Genomic DNA, 16,268 nt, shown 5'->3' on the forward strand with positions numbered 1-16,268 from the left:
ATCTAAAGCATCACACAAAATGCTGGAGGAACTCAGCGCATCAGGCAGCATCTATATGGTGGCAACAGGAATATGGAGGAATTTAAGGTGGGGGGTTATATGGGAGGCAGGGTTTGAGGGTCGGCACAACATTGTGGGCCAAAGGGCCTGTACTGTGCTGTACTATTCTATGTTCTATGTTTCATTCAGTAAAATAGTTGAAAAGCTGAGAGGTTCATCATTTTATTTGAAAGCCATCAGATCCTGTATGGAGTTGAAAATTTTCACAGGGGATTGAATGTGAAGTGAAATTCAGCAAGGTAACATTGTCAGCAAGAATATCACAAAGCAATTGTTTTGACACTGCAGTTTTGCTACTTTTCTGGATTGTGTGCTGCGTGCTGTGTGGTGGAGGCAGATACACTAGTGAAGTTTAAGAGACTACTAGACAGGTATATGGAGGAATTTAAGGTGGGGGGTTATATGGGAGGCAGAGTTTGAGGATCGGCACAACATTGTGGGCCGAAGGGCCTGTAATGTGCTGTACTATTCTATGTTCTATCTATGGAAAAGAATTAACAGTCAATGTTTTGGGCCAGGGCCCTTCTTCAGGACTGAGAAAGAAAGGAAAATGCCAGAATAAAAAGAAGGGAGGAGGGGAAAGAGGCTAGCTGGAAGGTGATAGGTGAAGCCACGTGGTGGGAAAGGTCAATGGCTGGAGAAGAAAGAATCTGATAGGAGAGTGGACCAATGGGAAAAAGGGAAGAAGGGGACCCGGAGGGAGGAAGAGGCAGGTGAAATGAAAATTGTCAGAGTGGGAAATGAGAGGGGGGTGTGGAAGTTGTTTACCAGAAGTTTGAGAAACCGATATTAATGCCATCAGGTTAGAGGGTACCCAGAGGGAATACAAGTTGTTGCTCCTCCACCCCGAGGGTGGCCTTATCTAGGCGCAAGGAGGCCATGTACCGACACATCGGAACGGGAATGAGAATCTAAGTTAAGATGTTTGGCCATCAGGAAGTCCCCCTTGTGGCAGATGGTGCGGAGGTGCTCAATGAAGCAGTCCCCCAATTTACAACGGGCCTTGTAAATCTTTTCTGCACTCTTTCCAATTTACTATCATCTTTCCTAGAGCAAGGTACCAGCACTGAACACAGTACTCCAAGAGCAGATTCGCCAGTATTTTTTGCCACTGCACCACAACCTCTCAACTTTTATACTCGAGCTCTGAATGGCTAGTGCTCCAAATCCTTCTTCACCACCCTGCCCACCTGCAATGTTACATTCAGGAAATCCCACACTTATAAACGCCAAGATCTCTGTTTTACAACATTCCCCAAGGCCCAGCTGTTCATTGTGAAAATGCCACCTTGATTTGACTTTCCAATTCAAATTCCCTTCCATTTTCCACATTTAAAAGCCACTTCCCCTGCCACCTTCCTTCCTACAACTGGCAATGCCTTTGATGTTCTAACTGCCTGTCACTCTCCTATGCGATAGGACAGCCACATGAATTGGTCTGCTCATTCCAAGCAGCGCTGTAGGAGGGGCGTATTGCTGCTGTTATAACATTCAAGATGAGACGCTAAAGGTGACATCCAAGACAGATTGTACAATGGCTTGATGCAAAGATTAAGGAAACCATTTTTGTACCCCAGTCTATTAAAAGTGTTCTACAAAACCAATATATTTCTTTATTTGCTTTCTGTTCAACCTTCCTGTGCAGTAGCCTGCCCGCATTTGTTTACTTAGAGATAGTGTGGAATAGGCCATTCCAGCCCTTCAAGCCCCAATCTGCAACATTGTCGCATTAACCATTAAGCTACCGTGGCACACATACCATGTGGAGCTACACATAATGCAGACCACTTTATGATATCTCAATGCTATAATAAAGAGTTTGAGATGTCCTTCCTTCCCCTCGTTTTCCCTTTCATTATGATTCTCTTAGCACTGCCCTCCGGAAAGTGTCATTTGATCTGTCCTTCTCACCTAAGGGACTCAGCAAATAAAGCTTAAAGTTATTCAAACCATTACACAGTCCAGTTCCCAACATTATAAAGGCCCATTCTCCCAACTCTCGTACGTGATGACAGAGAGACGCTCAGTTATACAACTTTGTTTTTAAAACACTTACCGTTTCTAACTTTCACCATACTAGCCCTATAACTGGAAGAACAGTCGGAATTTCTGCAACTCTTTGGCATTTTATTCATCTCAGAATTAAACACACAGAACTGATGGTCATGCCAAAACCCTGAACTCTGAAATTCTTCCCTAAACTCATTACCTCTAGTACTGCTGGTAAATGTTTACGTCTGTGAATGAGTAAGTTTTTTTTAAAAAAAAACTGCCCCTAATCAGGTTTCTATATCCTCTCATGTGGTTCACCAACCTTTGTTTAAATGCCCTCCTGTGCAGCATCTGGACGTTTTTCCATGTTAAATATTTATTGACGTACAGTGCAGAATAGGCTCTTCCAGTCCATCGAGCTGTGCGGCCCAGCAATCCCCGACTTAATCCTAGACTAATCACTGGGCAATTTACAATGACCGATTAACCTACCCTCCAGTGCACCCTTGGACGGTGGGAGGAAACTGTCCAGTGCCGTCACTGGGAGAACATGCAAACTCCTTATAGGCTGCGGCAGGAATTGAACCTAGGTCGCCTGCCTGCAAAGCGTTGCACTAACCACTACGCTACCACACCGCCCTGAGCTAGGTAAAAGAAACTTTGTGCAACAACAAGGTTACTGGAGGAACTCAGCAGGTCAGGCAGCATCCATGGAGGGAAATAGACAGTTGATGTTTCAGGTAGAGAACCTTCATCTGGACTGGAAAAAGGGGCGATACAGCTGGCGTGAAAAGATGGAAGGGTGTGCAAGAGTTTGCAGGTGTGATAGGTGGCTTGCTCTCTTTCTTTCAATTCGAGATACAGGATCTCAACATGAAATATTGATTGTTTATTTCCCTCTGTAGATGCTGCCTGACCCGCCAAGTTCTGCCAGCTTTTAATGTGCTGCTCCAAGTATCCAGCATCTGCAGTCTTTTGTGTCTCCAATGAAACTTTGTGATTCAGAATAGACAGAGCGTAAATCAGCGGATACTCAGTAATTCATCAAATGAAATTATTACTGATATTGTCACTGTTGACGTGCTATTTAATCAGAAGTTCCTGGTTTAGGTTGTCACTGGGGCTTTATTGTAATTTCTTTCCTCAGACTGCCTTCCTCCTCAAGAGTGCTGCGGTTTCGAATCTGCTTGGCGCACACACTCTTCCTGGGATTTGCAGCCGTCAGTCTAGTGAACTTTGGGACCGTGGAAGCAAAAGGATTCCGAAGGCGAGCACAAAATGATGGAAGCAGATTAATCCTTCTGAGGACTGCACTTGAAATGGCAAAATTACTATAGTGCAGTTTAGATTTGGAGAAAACAAAAATCCATCTTTAAATATCATATTTTCTAATTCTAAAGAACACTTAAAACAACCATCTTGCAGATTTACAAATGACAAAAGGGGTCTGCAGCAAATAAAAAGCTTAGCAAAAGAGACATTAAAGTGCGAGAAGTGTCAGAATGGGATAGCTTTGCTGCTGTTGGCATTACCGGCAAGATCGAATAAACATGTATCATATGGGGAAAACTTCTCCATTTGTGTTTTTTTTAAACCAAAGGTCTATAAATGCTTCAGGATGTGACATCTAACATACTTTAATCCCAGAATCCTTGGCTATAATTACACAAGCAACTGAGATTGAAGCTGGCTGACCCTTGAATGACTTCAGCTCATGGATATGATAGTATTTTAGCTCCCCGATGAGCTAAACTTCAGCCACTCTCTCTCTCTGACCTTTACTCAAACGCAACAGCACTTGTCACGAGAAAATAATGAACAACATTTAATTTTACCTGCTCACAGAAGAACATTATTCCTCTTGCAGCCACAACCACCCCCACCCCACTCCCATTTGGCCTCAGTCCTGCTGCCAACAATTACAAGGGTAGAACTGCCTGTTCCGAGCCAATGGGATTTTTTTTTCCCAGCAACATGGTGACCTAATTATTTAGCTGTTCTTCCAACATAGTCAAAATGAAAAGCATTTCATAAAGGCAATTTTTATAAAGGCAAATCTTTATTAAAGATTTGTTAATCCCCAACATTTTTTCAGTTTCTTTCCACGAACAAGAAAAACAGCACTTTTTGACCACGAAGCAAGGTCTTGGAAACAGGTTCCAAGAATGTAATGCCAATTTAAATGACATGACGTTAGTGAATGTCTCAAAACCTCTACCATGCCTGCACTTTCCATCAATCTGATTTAGTTTCTTAAACAACTTCAGCTAGCTCACACAAAAAAAAATGGGCACTGCCTCATATCAGAGCATTACCATATCCACATCTCGCTGGGAGGACGACCCTTTCGGTGTTGTTTACCAAACATCCTGCCCTTGTCTGACTCTTGGCACGATATACCACCAGTGCTAGAATTTTGTTAAAGGTGATACTTGTACTGGTTTTTAGGTTGGTGCAGCAAATACGCAAGCAGCTTGTTTGTTCAAATTTCTTAGAAATGTGTTGTTTCGTGGGTTCAACAAAATTTGCTAAGGGGAAAGAAAGGTATCGGAAAAAAAGGTATCAGAAGCCAGAATTTCCTCTCGATGATACTCCCAACTGCCCTGCAGTGTCCAAAGATGACAAGTGAATCTCCAGGACTAAGCCAAGAAATAACATGCAGAGACTTCGGTCTGACTAGATGCCTTGTAGTAAGAAATCAAAACAAAGAATATTTTGGGCTGGGCCTTTCCTGAGGTTCTTCTTTGTGACCTCTTGGGCATTCATGATCACGATGACTACTTTGTTTGATTTCTTTTTGTTCTAATTGTGTTCTTAGGCCTTTATGATTTATGCTGTTAATTTATGTTTTTCATGTGAATGTTGTGCATCTGATGCTATCTCAATATTTTCATTACAAATGTGCACATGTGCTTGTGGATAGGACAATGAACTTGACTTTGACATCATTCAGTCTTCCAAACTTCTTTAAGGTTGAATTTGCCTCCCTGGAAATTGAGTGCATGCATCCTGCAGAACTTGCATGGCTTAATTTAGCAACTGAAAGCAAGAAGGGACACAGATTCTGCCCTTAACTTAGCAATAGATACAGGTGATAAATAAGGAATACAGGTGGAAAACGGAACAAAGAACAGAATCCTGGATGATTTCAATAGGTCAAGCACGACCTGTGGTGGCAAAAAGTCCAAGGCAACATTTCGGTCAAGACCCTGCATCAAGACAAATTTGTAATTTAATTTATGACAATATCAAGGGACAATCATAGATCAAACCTGGAAGCCACAATGCTTTGCTTACCAACTCCAGCACTGAAAATTGTCCTTTGCCCCTAAACATTAGAGGAATACCTCAATTTAAAGGTTTTTTCATAGTAGAACGCAATTGTTACCCAGACAAGGATAAGCAATTCATTTTGATCTTACGTTGCAAAAGGGCAAACAATGATCAGTCCCAAATTTAATATGCTTGAAATTAACATATGTAAACTGCATTCCAGAGCAGAATGGGACCAAGTACTTTACTTCACAGATCACAAATCTTCTCAAAGACTGTCTGAGTAACAACCCTAGACTAGTCCCGAGTAACTGTATTTTCATTGCTGATTCCTTGCAACAATCAGGAGCGAGTGCAAGTTATTCTTCCCACCTGATTTACTGATTTCAAGTGACAAATGTCCAGTACTCAAGATACATCTGCTTTCAATGCAATTCTGCCCTAAGCCCCACTGTAGCAAAAATCATGCTTTTCATAAACAAAGCACTACAAACTTCAAACACAACCTTATTAATGTTAAAACTGAGCAATTCCCAAATTGACAATCGATTATTGCCACATGACCACAAAACAGTGAAAAGGGCTTTTGTTTCCATGCCATCCAGACAGATCATTCCATACACAAGTACACTGAGGCAGTCCAAATAGGTTAAAAAAAAGGATACAAAAATGGTGCCACAGAAGTGCAGTGCAGGTAGCCAAATTATGTACAAGGCTCAAGATGAGGTCACAAGTTAAACTTTATTATAAAAAAAAGGTTTGTTCAAGACGTTTAGACCATAAGACCATAAGATAAAGGAGCAGAAGTTGGCCATTCGGTCCATCAAGTCTGCTCCGCCATTTTATCATGAGCTGATCCATTCTCCCATTTAGTCCCACTCCCCTGCCTTCTCACCATAACCTTTGATGCCCTGGCTACTCAGATACTTATCAATCTCTGCCTTAAATACACCCAATGACTTGGCCTCCACTGCTGCCTGTGGCAACAAATTCCATAGATTCACCACCCTCTGACTAAAAAAATTTCTTCGCATTTCTGTTCTGAATGGGCGCCCTTCAATCCTTAAGTCATGCCCTCTCGTACTAGACTTCCCCCATCATGGGAAACAACTTTGCCACATCCACTCTGTCCATGCCTTTCAACATTCGAAATGTTTCTATGAGGTCTCCCCTCATTCTTCTAAACTCCAAGGAATACAGTCCAAGAGCGGACAAACATTCCTCATATGTTAACCCTCTCATTCCCGGAATCATTCTAGTGAATCTTCTCTGTACCCTCTCCAACGTCAGCACATCCTTTCTTAAATAAGGAGACCAAAACTGCCCACAGTACTCCAAGTGAGGTCTCACCAGCGCCTTATAGAGTCTCAACATCACATCCCTGCTCCTATACTCTATTCCTCTAGAAATAAATGCCAACATTGCATTCGCCTTCTTCACTACCGTTTATAACAGTGGGATAGCAGCTGTCCCTGAGCTTATAAAAGGGACAAAGATATATATGTGTATTATGACATTTTATGTTGGTTCAATATAATTAATGTTTTAAGAGTTGGTCATGAACATAGCTTCCAAGCTTTTATTTTTAACACAAGGTGCTCAATGGAAAGAACCTTGCGTCAAGCACAAGACAAAGACACACAGGACAGTGCTCCCTCAATAATATTATCCTTATTGACAGAAAACAAAGGTCATTAGTGTGTGCATCTGACCATATCATGTCTAATCACCTGCATGAACATGAGAGGTTGGGCAGATGCTGGAAATCCAGAGCAACGTTGACAAAGTGCTGGAGGAACTCAGCTCAGGCAGCATGTCTGGAGAGGAATAAGCAGTCAATGTTGAGCCGAGAGCCTTCATCAGGGCTGGAACAGAAGGGGGAAAGATTCCAGAATAAGGTGGTGGGGAAAGCAGAAGGAATACAAGCAAGAAGGCAATAGATGAAGCCAGGTGGGTGGGGAGGTGAAGAAAGGCGGGAGGTGATAGGTGGAAAACCTATCACAAAGAGCTGCAGGTGGTTATAAAGAAAGGAGATTTATTTCCATTCACCTGCAGCTATTTTAAATCTAATTAGACAATTTTCCCATCAACCCACTGATGAAATTTCATCAGTGGTAAAATGTTTTGGATATTAAAGTTGAAGAGTTCCGTTGGGTGGTATAATTATGAAATCTATTATCAAGCATACCCAAGTAACTTGCTGGTTTTGATGCGGCACAGTCCCAGGAAGCCAGGCCTTTGGTGTCCAATTAGTGACTTTAGAAACAAATCCAGCTACAAGAATAACACTCCAAACAGAACACAAGAGATTCTGCAAATGCTAGAAATCCAGAGTAGCATATACAATTTGCGGGAGGAATCAGCAGGTCCAACAGCAGCTAAGGAAAGGAATAAGGAGCTGACATTTCCGGGTATGGCTGAAGGAACTCAGCCCAAAACGTCAACTCTATTCCTTTCCATAGATGTGCCTGACTTACTGAGTTCAGATAGCATTTTGTGCATGTTAAATCAGACTAAAGGCCATTCTCAAAACAGGTCTGTGGGGAAAAAAAACTTTTGTTTTGAAAATAGCACTGATTGAAAGACAAAGATTAATTTGTATGCAATGTAATGCAAGAAAGTCTTTAAAATAATGCACCATGAATGAGTTTTCGTCCTGGCAAATCTTAACTGGCATCAGAAACCCCATCACATTAGCTTGCAGAATAGAGGGAATCACATTAGCTGATGTTATTGCCGGTATGTTTGATAACATTCTTGTTAATCCAGTAACTCACTGCCCTTTGATATCTGATGTCATATTAACAGAATTGTTTTGTACACTTATTTGTAAAGGTCACTTTGTTTTTGTTTAAATATAGAATTAATACAAAAACAAGATAATTAAACCAAGAATTATTTCCAAGGAAGGCCCTTTGTGTTAACTGACCCCAGTATAATGCCATGACTCCCTCTATTCTTGTCACATGATGCACCATCACTCAGCAAATCTCAGGAATTAAAGTGGCTCTTAAAGTTCATAAATTCACCAAAAATTCCAGCCTCTGTTGTAGCCTTGCATTATAAGACCATTTAGACATTAACACTGGTTCGCTTTGGTTTATTACTGGCACTTGTACCAAGATGCACTGAAAGGCTTCTCTTACATACTGTTTATAAAGATCAAATCATTACACAGTGCATTGGACTGATAACAATGTAAAATGTAATAGGTACTTAAAAAAAAAGTGCACTACAAGATCACGAAAAGGTAAACTGTCAGGCCAAACATCCATCTCATCATACAATTGGTCCTTTCAAGAGCCTGATAACAGTGGGACAGAAGCTGCCCCTGAGCCTGGTGGCATGTGTTTTCAAAGCTTTTGCATTCTTGGGCCGATGGTAGAACGAAGAAGAGAGGGTGTCTGGGGTAAGTGGGATCTTTGACTATGCTGGCTGCCTTACTAGGGCTGCAACAAAACATGAGAGCAGAATTAGGCCTTTTGGCCCATTGAGTCTGCTCCACCATTTAATCATGGCTAATTTATTTTCCCTTTCAATTAGGAGAATTGGGATAGGCTTGTACCCCTGGCCGATATGCTCAACAGTATAGCACTGAATTTCTTTTAACATTAGTGTGGTCAGAAAATAAAAGGAAAATAAAAATAAAATAAAATTCTCCATTTAAACTCTTAAGTAACAAAGTTATAGGAAAGCTGACTTGGTAGAAAGAATGCAGAAAAGATTTTCTAGGATTGGGGCCTGAATTACAGGATCCTGGCATGGCCCAGGATTTCATTCCCTCATGCATAGGAGATTGAGAGATTGACAGAGAAATACAAGATCAAAGGGGCATAAACATCATGAAGTGTTTTTCCCAGGGAGGTGCTAAAAACAAGGCATAATTTTAAAGTCATAAGGGGAAGATTTAAAAGGGACATCAGGAGCAATTTCTTCATGCACAGTTGGAATGAGCTGCCAGAAGTAGTGGCTGAAGCACGCTCATTGCAACATTTAAAAGCCACTTATTCTGTAGAAACATAGAAAAACTACAGCACAATACAGGCCCTTCAGCCCACAATGCTGTGCTGAACATGTACTTACTTTAGAAATTATCTATTTTTCTCAGCTCCATGTACCTATCCAGGAATCTCTTAAAAGACCCTATCCACCACCACCGCCGGCAGCCCATCCCATGCACTCACCACCCTCTGCGTAAAAAACTTACCCCTGACATCTCCTCTGTACCTGCTTCCAAGCACCTTAGAACTATACACTCTCGTGATAGCCATTTCAGCCCTGGAAAAAGCCTCTGACTATCCACACAATCAATGCCTCTCATCATCTTATGCACCTCTATCAGGTCACCTCTCATCCTCCGTTGATCCAAGGAGAAAAGGCCAAGTTCCTTGTAAATCTCCTCTGCACCCTTTCTATGGTTTCCACATCCTTCCTGTAGTGAGGCGACAAGAACTGAGCATAGTACTCCAAGTGGGGTCTAACCAGGGTCCTATATAGCTGTAACGTTAACTCTCGACTCTTAAACTCAATCCCACGGTTGATGAAGGCCAATGCACTATATGCCTTCTTAACAACAGAGTCAACCTGCGCAGTAGCTTTGACTGTCCTATGGACTCTGACCCCAAGATCCCTCTGATCCTCCACACTGCCAAGCGTCTTATCGTTAATACTATATTCTACCATCATATTTGACCTACCAAAATGAACCATTTCACACTTATCTGGGTTGAACTCCATATGCCACTTCTCAGCCCAGTTTGGCTGTAACCTCTGACAGTCCTCCATACTATCCACAACACCCCCAGCCTTTGTGTCATCAGCAAATTTACTAACCTATCCCTCCACTTCCTCATCCAGGTCATCTATAAAAATCACGAAGAGTAAGGGTCCCAGAACAGATCCCTGAGGCACACCACTGGTCACCGACCTCCATGCAGAATATGACCCATCTACAACCACTTTGCCTTCGTTGGGCAAGCCAATTCTGGATCCACAAGTAAGGTCCCCTTGGATCCCACGCCTCCTTACTTTCTCGATAAGCTTTGCATGGGGTACCTTGTCAAATGCCTTGCTGTACATGGATAGGAAAGGTTTACAGGGTTATGGGGCAAATGCAAGCAGATTGGACCAGCTCAATGAGTAATATAGTCTGCATGGACTAAGTGGGTCAAAGCACCTGTTTCCCTGCTGAATGACGATCAGTAGTAGGTTTATCAACCTGTGCCTGACCGGATCACGTTAGTTGCCAAACAAGATTAAATAGATGGCTACCTAAATGTTTTGAGATTGCTTTACACGAAAATACTCAAGCATTATATTTATTTGTAATAAGTACATAAACTTACTTTCTTGTTTCAAGTGGTCAGATGGAATTTGTTCCCTTTATACAATCTTGATTGGAAATTAAAAAGGGGACTTCCTGGCCTCCTAGGAATGCTGATATAAACAAGGAACATGGGCCAGTTTTCAGCCCTTGATGTCACTTTTCTGAGAATGGGTTACAGAGGATGATCACAGAGATCTTCTGCCAAGTTCCAGAGGGAAATGAATAGTAGATATCCCTAAGATCATCATACTTACTGGTGTACTTTTATATTATAAATCCCTATTTCTATAGATGTAACAGAAGCTACTTTTGTATCTCCTGTTTCCTTAAGACATAAAAGAAGCCATTTGGCCTTTTGTGTCTGTGCTAGCTCATGGCGAAATCATCCCATTTCCTTCCAAACCTATTCTCCCTCACATGACCCAAGACCACCCCATTTCTCCTGCTACCCACCCAGGGGTAATGATAACAAACAATTAACCTACCAACCAGCAAGCTCATTAGAAGGTCTAGGACATCCAAAAACAGGGTAGGTGACTTCACTGCTGGACTGCTAGCTGATTCAGGCGTGGGACTGTTAAATATCAGGAGCATTTTTTTGGAAACTGACCAGAAGCAAAACTGGGCGCAGGCATACAAGGCAACCATGCTGGACACATAACCCAATGATATTGCAGTTATACCTTCTGATCGGCCCCAAATGAAAGACAACCTCAGAACCACTTTCTTCCAGCCTTCCCCCCCCCCACCACCCCAAAGTTTATATTACCCTTAAACCTGACTTGAAGCCCCATTCCCAGACTGTGTCATCAGAATGAAAGGTCAGTGATCTGAATTGTTAACACTTCCCTTTCACAGACACTCCTGGGTACTGTGTATATCAGAAACTCTCTCAGTGCTCGGGACCATTAGAACAAATACATTATTAACAAGGCTATTGTGCAAGGAACTGGGAGAAAATCCTTGTTCTCCTCATTGCTGCTCACTACTAGACAAGGAACCTGCAATGAACTACCATTGCTCGGTACAGAGAACCTTCCTGGTGTTTCTGGTGAGCTGCGGTTATCGCTAATAAACGGCCAGTTCATAGCAGCAACCCACTTCTCGATGCGGCCCCCTCAGATCCGAGAAGTGGGACATTGCTCTGAATCAGCAGCGTCCGCTCAGTGTGTTGAGGACATCTCAAAAGGTGGCACTTCAGGAAGGCAGCATCCCTCTTGAAGGGCGCTCACCATCTGGGATTGCCCTCTTCTCATTACCACCATCAGGGAAGGGGTACAGGAGGGAGCATGAAGGCGGCATAGGTAATATTTTAGAAACCGATTCTCCTCCCCCTCCCGTCAGATTGTAGAATGGTCCATGAACACAACTCACTATTCCTCTTTTGCACTATTTTATTTAGCATTGTAATTTATCGTATTTATTTTAAATGTGTTGCACCATACTGTACAGCTGCCATAAACTAAGAAAAGTCAGCACACAAGTCAATGACAATAAACCTGATTCTAGTTCGCCTCCCACTGGATGTGATGGACGCTGCCTTCGCCTTCTCTTCATTCAGCTGAACCACTCTCCTTAGCCCAGAGATTACAGCACCAGCAGACAGGGGCTCACTCCAGATTACTTTGAGATAATCAATTCAATGGTTCAGTCTGGACTTTTACCTTTTGCATCCAATTCGAGGGAGGGAGGGAGGGAGCTAGCAGCTTCCATCCTCCCCAACAGGAGGTGATAAAAGTACACCCAGGGTCTGGGTAGATGTCAGCACTCGATCCCTAGCCATTGCCCAAACTCAGTGCTGTGTGACCACATCTTCCCGACTCTAGCCCTCAGAGAAAATAAGTGCTCCTATTGGAGGACCAAGAGCACGACAATGAATCAGTGTCGTTCAGGGGTCACATTAACCAGATGATCAGTGTACCCCTGACAAAATCTGCTTTATTTACTTCAGTGAGGAACAGCACATTTCTTTCCCTTAAGGGAAAACAATCCGGAGGCTTCATGGTCAAAGCAACTCTGTGATTCAAGATATGCTGGGATTTGAACTTGAGTTTCTGATTCAGTCTAGGTCTCTGGATTTACCCCAATTATACAACCACAATGCCCTTGCAGTCAGATCACTAACATAATCCATCTTCTGTACTGACTGACTTTTAGTAGAAAGCTTCTCTACAAGGGAAGGGTAATGCTGGTTGTCCTCTGATGCCATGTTTTAAGGAACTAAATGAAGTAATGGATGGCAAATTGACGTTTCCCCTCTGAAAGAGAGTTCAAATGTAATCTCAAATAATGGATTAAGATCTTCTAAATTGATTGCGTGGCAAGGAAAGCGTGTGACATGCTAGCCTTTCTTAGCTGAGGCACTGAGTTTGAAAGTCAGTAAGTTATGTTGCAGCTTTATAAAACCCTGGTTAGGCCACTTCTGGAGTAGTCCATTCAATTCTGCTCACCTAATTACAGGAAAGATGTGGAAGTTATGGAGAAGATACACAAGAGATTCACCAGGATGCTGTCTTGATTAGAGAGGTTTGACAAACTAAAGTTGTTTCTCTCAAGTGGAGGAATCTGAAGTGAAATAATAAAAATTGACTGATAAAGTGGGTAGCCAATACATTTTTTTCTCCCAGGTTGAAATATCTAACATTCTAATCAGAATCAGATTTAATATTACAGACATCTGTCTTGAAATTTGTTGTTTCACAGCAGAGTTACATTGTAGTTCATAATAACACCATAAATTACAGTAAGAAATATATTAAAATAAATTAATGCGAAAGGGAGCAAGTAGTGAGGTAATGCACATTAAAGAGTATAGATTTAAGGTGAGAAGGGGCAAAGTTCAAAGGAGATATATGGGGCACTTTTCATGAACAGCTCAGTATTGGGTGCCTAGCAGGTGGTGCCAGGATGTGGCAATGGTGACATAAAATACAGGCATTTTGAGGCTCTTTGATAGGCACATGAAGATGCAGGGAATGGAGGATTATGGACCATGTGCAGGCAGAAGGGTTTAGAGGTCATTAGCCAAATTAGATCAGCACATAGCTGAAGGGGCTGCGCCTGCGCCATACTGTTCTATATACCATGTTCATACGAATGGGGTTTAAGCAATCTCAGTGAGCGGGGGCGGGGGGGGTTGAATGGCTGACAGGAAGAGGTTGTGCTATGAAACTGGAGGCTTTGTTTATCTGTGTTGATCGAGAATATACTGAGTTTTAACTAGCCTTAGGTCTGCTATACCTGACCTGTGAATGGTTGACCTAAACATTAGGCCTCTGCGACAAGGAGCTATTTCCAAGCATTAAATGTTCTTCACTTCACTAGACATAAAAACATATTTATAAATCTGATGCGTGGCAGTGTACAGATTGCTACGTTTTTTTTAAAACCCAATCAGACAGTTGCTCCATTTCTCTTTGTAATGTTCCAGCTCATTCTAACATTACATACATGAGAGGAAAGGAATATTAATTTAATTCTTTCTTCCACCTCAAGAAAATTTACCATCTTTCTTTTCAATCTGCTCTCCACTGGCTTTGAACTGTTATCTGGTGCCAGATGTGCTTTAAGTAACATCAGTGCTGTCACAGCTAATGATATACACAGAACGATTCTTTTGGCAGTGATAGGAATTCTCAGCACAGCTGCTGTTAGAAGAGTGGATCTTCCTTGAGTTTTCCTTGAGAATGTTGATCATGCATAACATTGACAACAGAAAAGCATCCCAGCTGCCTCAGTGAGTAATTTCACTGAGTACTATAATAGCAAAAAAACAATTCACCCTTTACTGATCAACACTAGTTCCTAGTCAAGGACTTTGTTTCTCACTTATGTTTTTCCAAGTGCCACCCCTCCCAATCTCTGGAATCTCCATCTCCCTAATGACCTTATGAGGTATTGTGCTTTCAGGTTGGGATTCCCTGCTCTGAAGGGTCCTCTCTAAATCCTTTTTATTTCCTTTATGGCAGTGTTTAAAATGTATTTCCTTGACAAAGCATCCGATCATCTACTCCAATATCACTTGAAAGATTCTGGCATCAATGCTTGGTTGATGACGTTCCTGCAAAATCCCTGAAGATGGCAACTATGTTAAAGGCACTGTACATATCAGAATCAAGTTTAATAGCACAGGCACATGGCGTGAAATTTGTTAACTTTGCAGCAGCAGTACATAATATAGGGGGAAAAATTGAACTACAGTAAATATATGTATATTAAACAGTTAAGTTAACTTGTGCAAAAGCAGAAAATATAAAAGTACTGAGGTAGTGTTCCTGGATTAAATTTATAACAAGTTAATATAACAAATTCTTAAGGTTACTAAGGCAATGCAATGTTCACCAAGGAATATATAGGCTCTGAATTAATTGGTCTTCACCAAATGAGATGCAAAGGTGTTGCTATCAACTTCAATGCCAATGACAGATGAGCTAGCATTTTAAGTGGGCCTTCTGCTTGTTCTCTAGTGATATCGGCCACTGGGATGCTACCTCTCCACAAAACAATGCATCTAGCTAATGTAAGGAATAGCTACTTGGAGGAAATAACAGTGGAATGAATAAAAAACCATAGCTTTGTAGGAAGAAAGCTCAAAACTTATACTGCAACGAATAAAATAACAAGTTAGTGAAGTTGTACAAAACAATAATAACTGAGAATGGAGAACAATTTGTATCTGCTCCAGTTTATCATGTGGAGAAAGTCAGAATCAAGTTGAATATCACAACGCTTTACAGTATCAGTGACTAGGGTTCAGTTTCCATCGCTGTCTATAAGGAGATTGTACGTTCTCTTAGTGACCACGTGCGTTTCCTCTGGATGCTTGGTTTCCTCCCACAGTAAAAAAAAGATGTACCAGATAGTAGCTCAATGTAAATTGTCCCGCGATTAGGCAAGGGTTAAATCGGGGTGGGGGGAGGGGTGGTTGCTGGTGGTGCAGCTCAAGGGTTGTACCGCACTCAACAGACAATAAATAAATAAATAAACAAACAAACAAGCACATAACCTTTCCCCAACTCTGCTATCCCCACCATAGTGCAAACTACAACATATTCAAAAGTGCATCAAAACGAAAGCCACTGAATACAAGTATCACAACAACCAGTCACAGCTAATCTGTCACTAATCTATCCTGATGAACTTTCTATTCTATATTTGCAGCACAACAGCATGCCACATCCGGATAGCTGGAACTCCCCATATCATTCCTGACACCTTTATGGATTCAGTACTAAGTAATGTCTTGGATCACTGCCTGTGACATGGATACTTGGCTGGACAATCATGTGCAGTAATTACTTCAGTATTGATTGTGCATCAGCTGCAGGGGTCCAGCTCACTTCTTTACTATGCTTTACAAGGTTATGTTGGTACACACCCATACTTAATTGCAACCAGGATCAAAAAAGATCTGATACTGGCCCTGCATTGTAAAAAAAACAGTGACTAATATTATTCTTGAGATTTACAGTCAATCACAATCATATCTAAAATGCACAAGTGTTGAATTTGGCAGTATAAAATCTCAGTCATAGAGAGACACACTCTGTGGCCACTTTATTTGGTACACCTGCTCATAAATGCAAATATCTAATCAGTCAACCATTTCAGTGCATTT

At 41.7% G+C, this 16,268-nt stretch overlaps 1 protein-coding gene across 1 annotated transcript in view; it reads right to left on the reverse strand.

Annotated features, from left to right (window-relative positions):
• klf12b (Kruppel like factor 12b) overlaps positions 1–16,268 on the reverse strand; it is a 301,395-nt gene that overhangs the window by 206,469 nt on the left and 78,658 nt on the right. The gene's annotated exons all lie outside the window — the stretch shown is intronic.

This window comes from Mobula hypostoma, chromosome 5 (assembly GCF_963921235.1).
Source record: "Mobula hypostoma chromosome 5, sMobHyp1.1, whole genome shotgun sequence".
Classification (NCBI taxonomy): Eukaryota; Metazoa; Chordata; class Chondrichthyes; order Myliobatiformes; family Myliobatidae; genus Mobula; species Mobula hypostoma.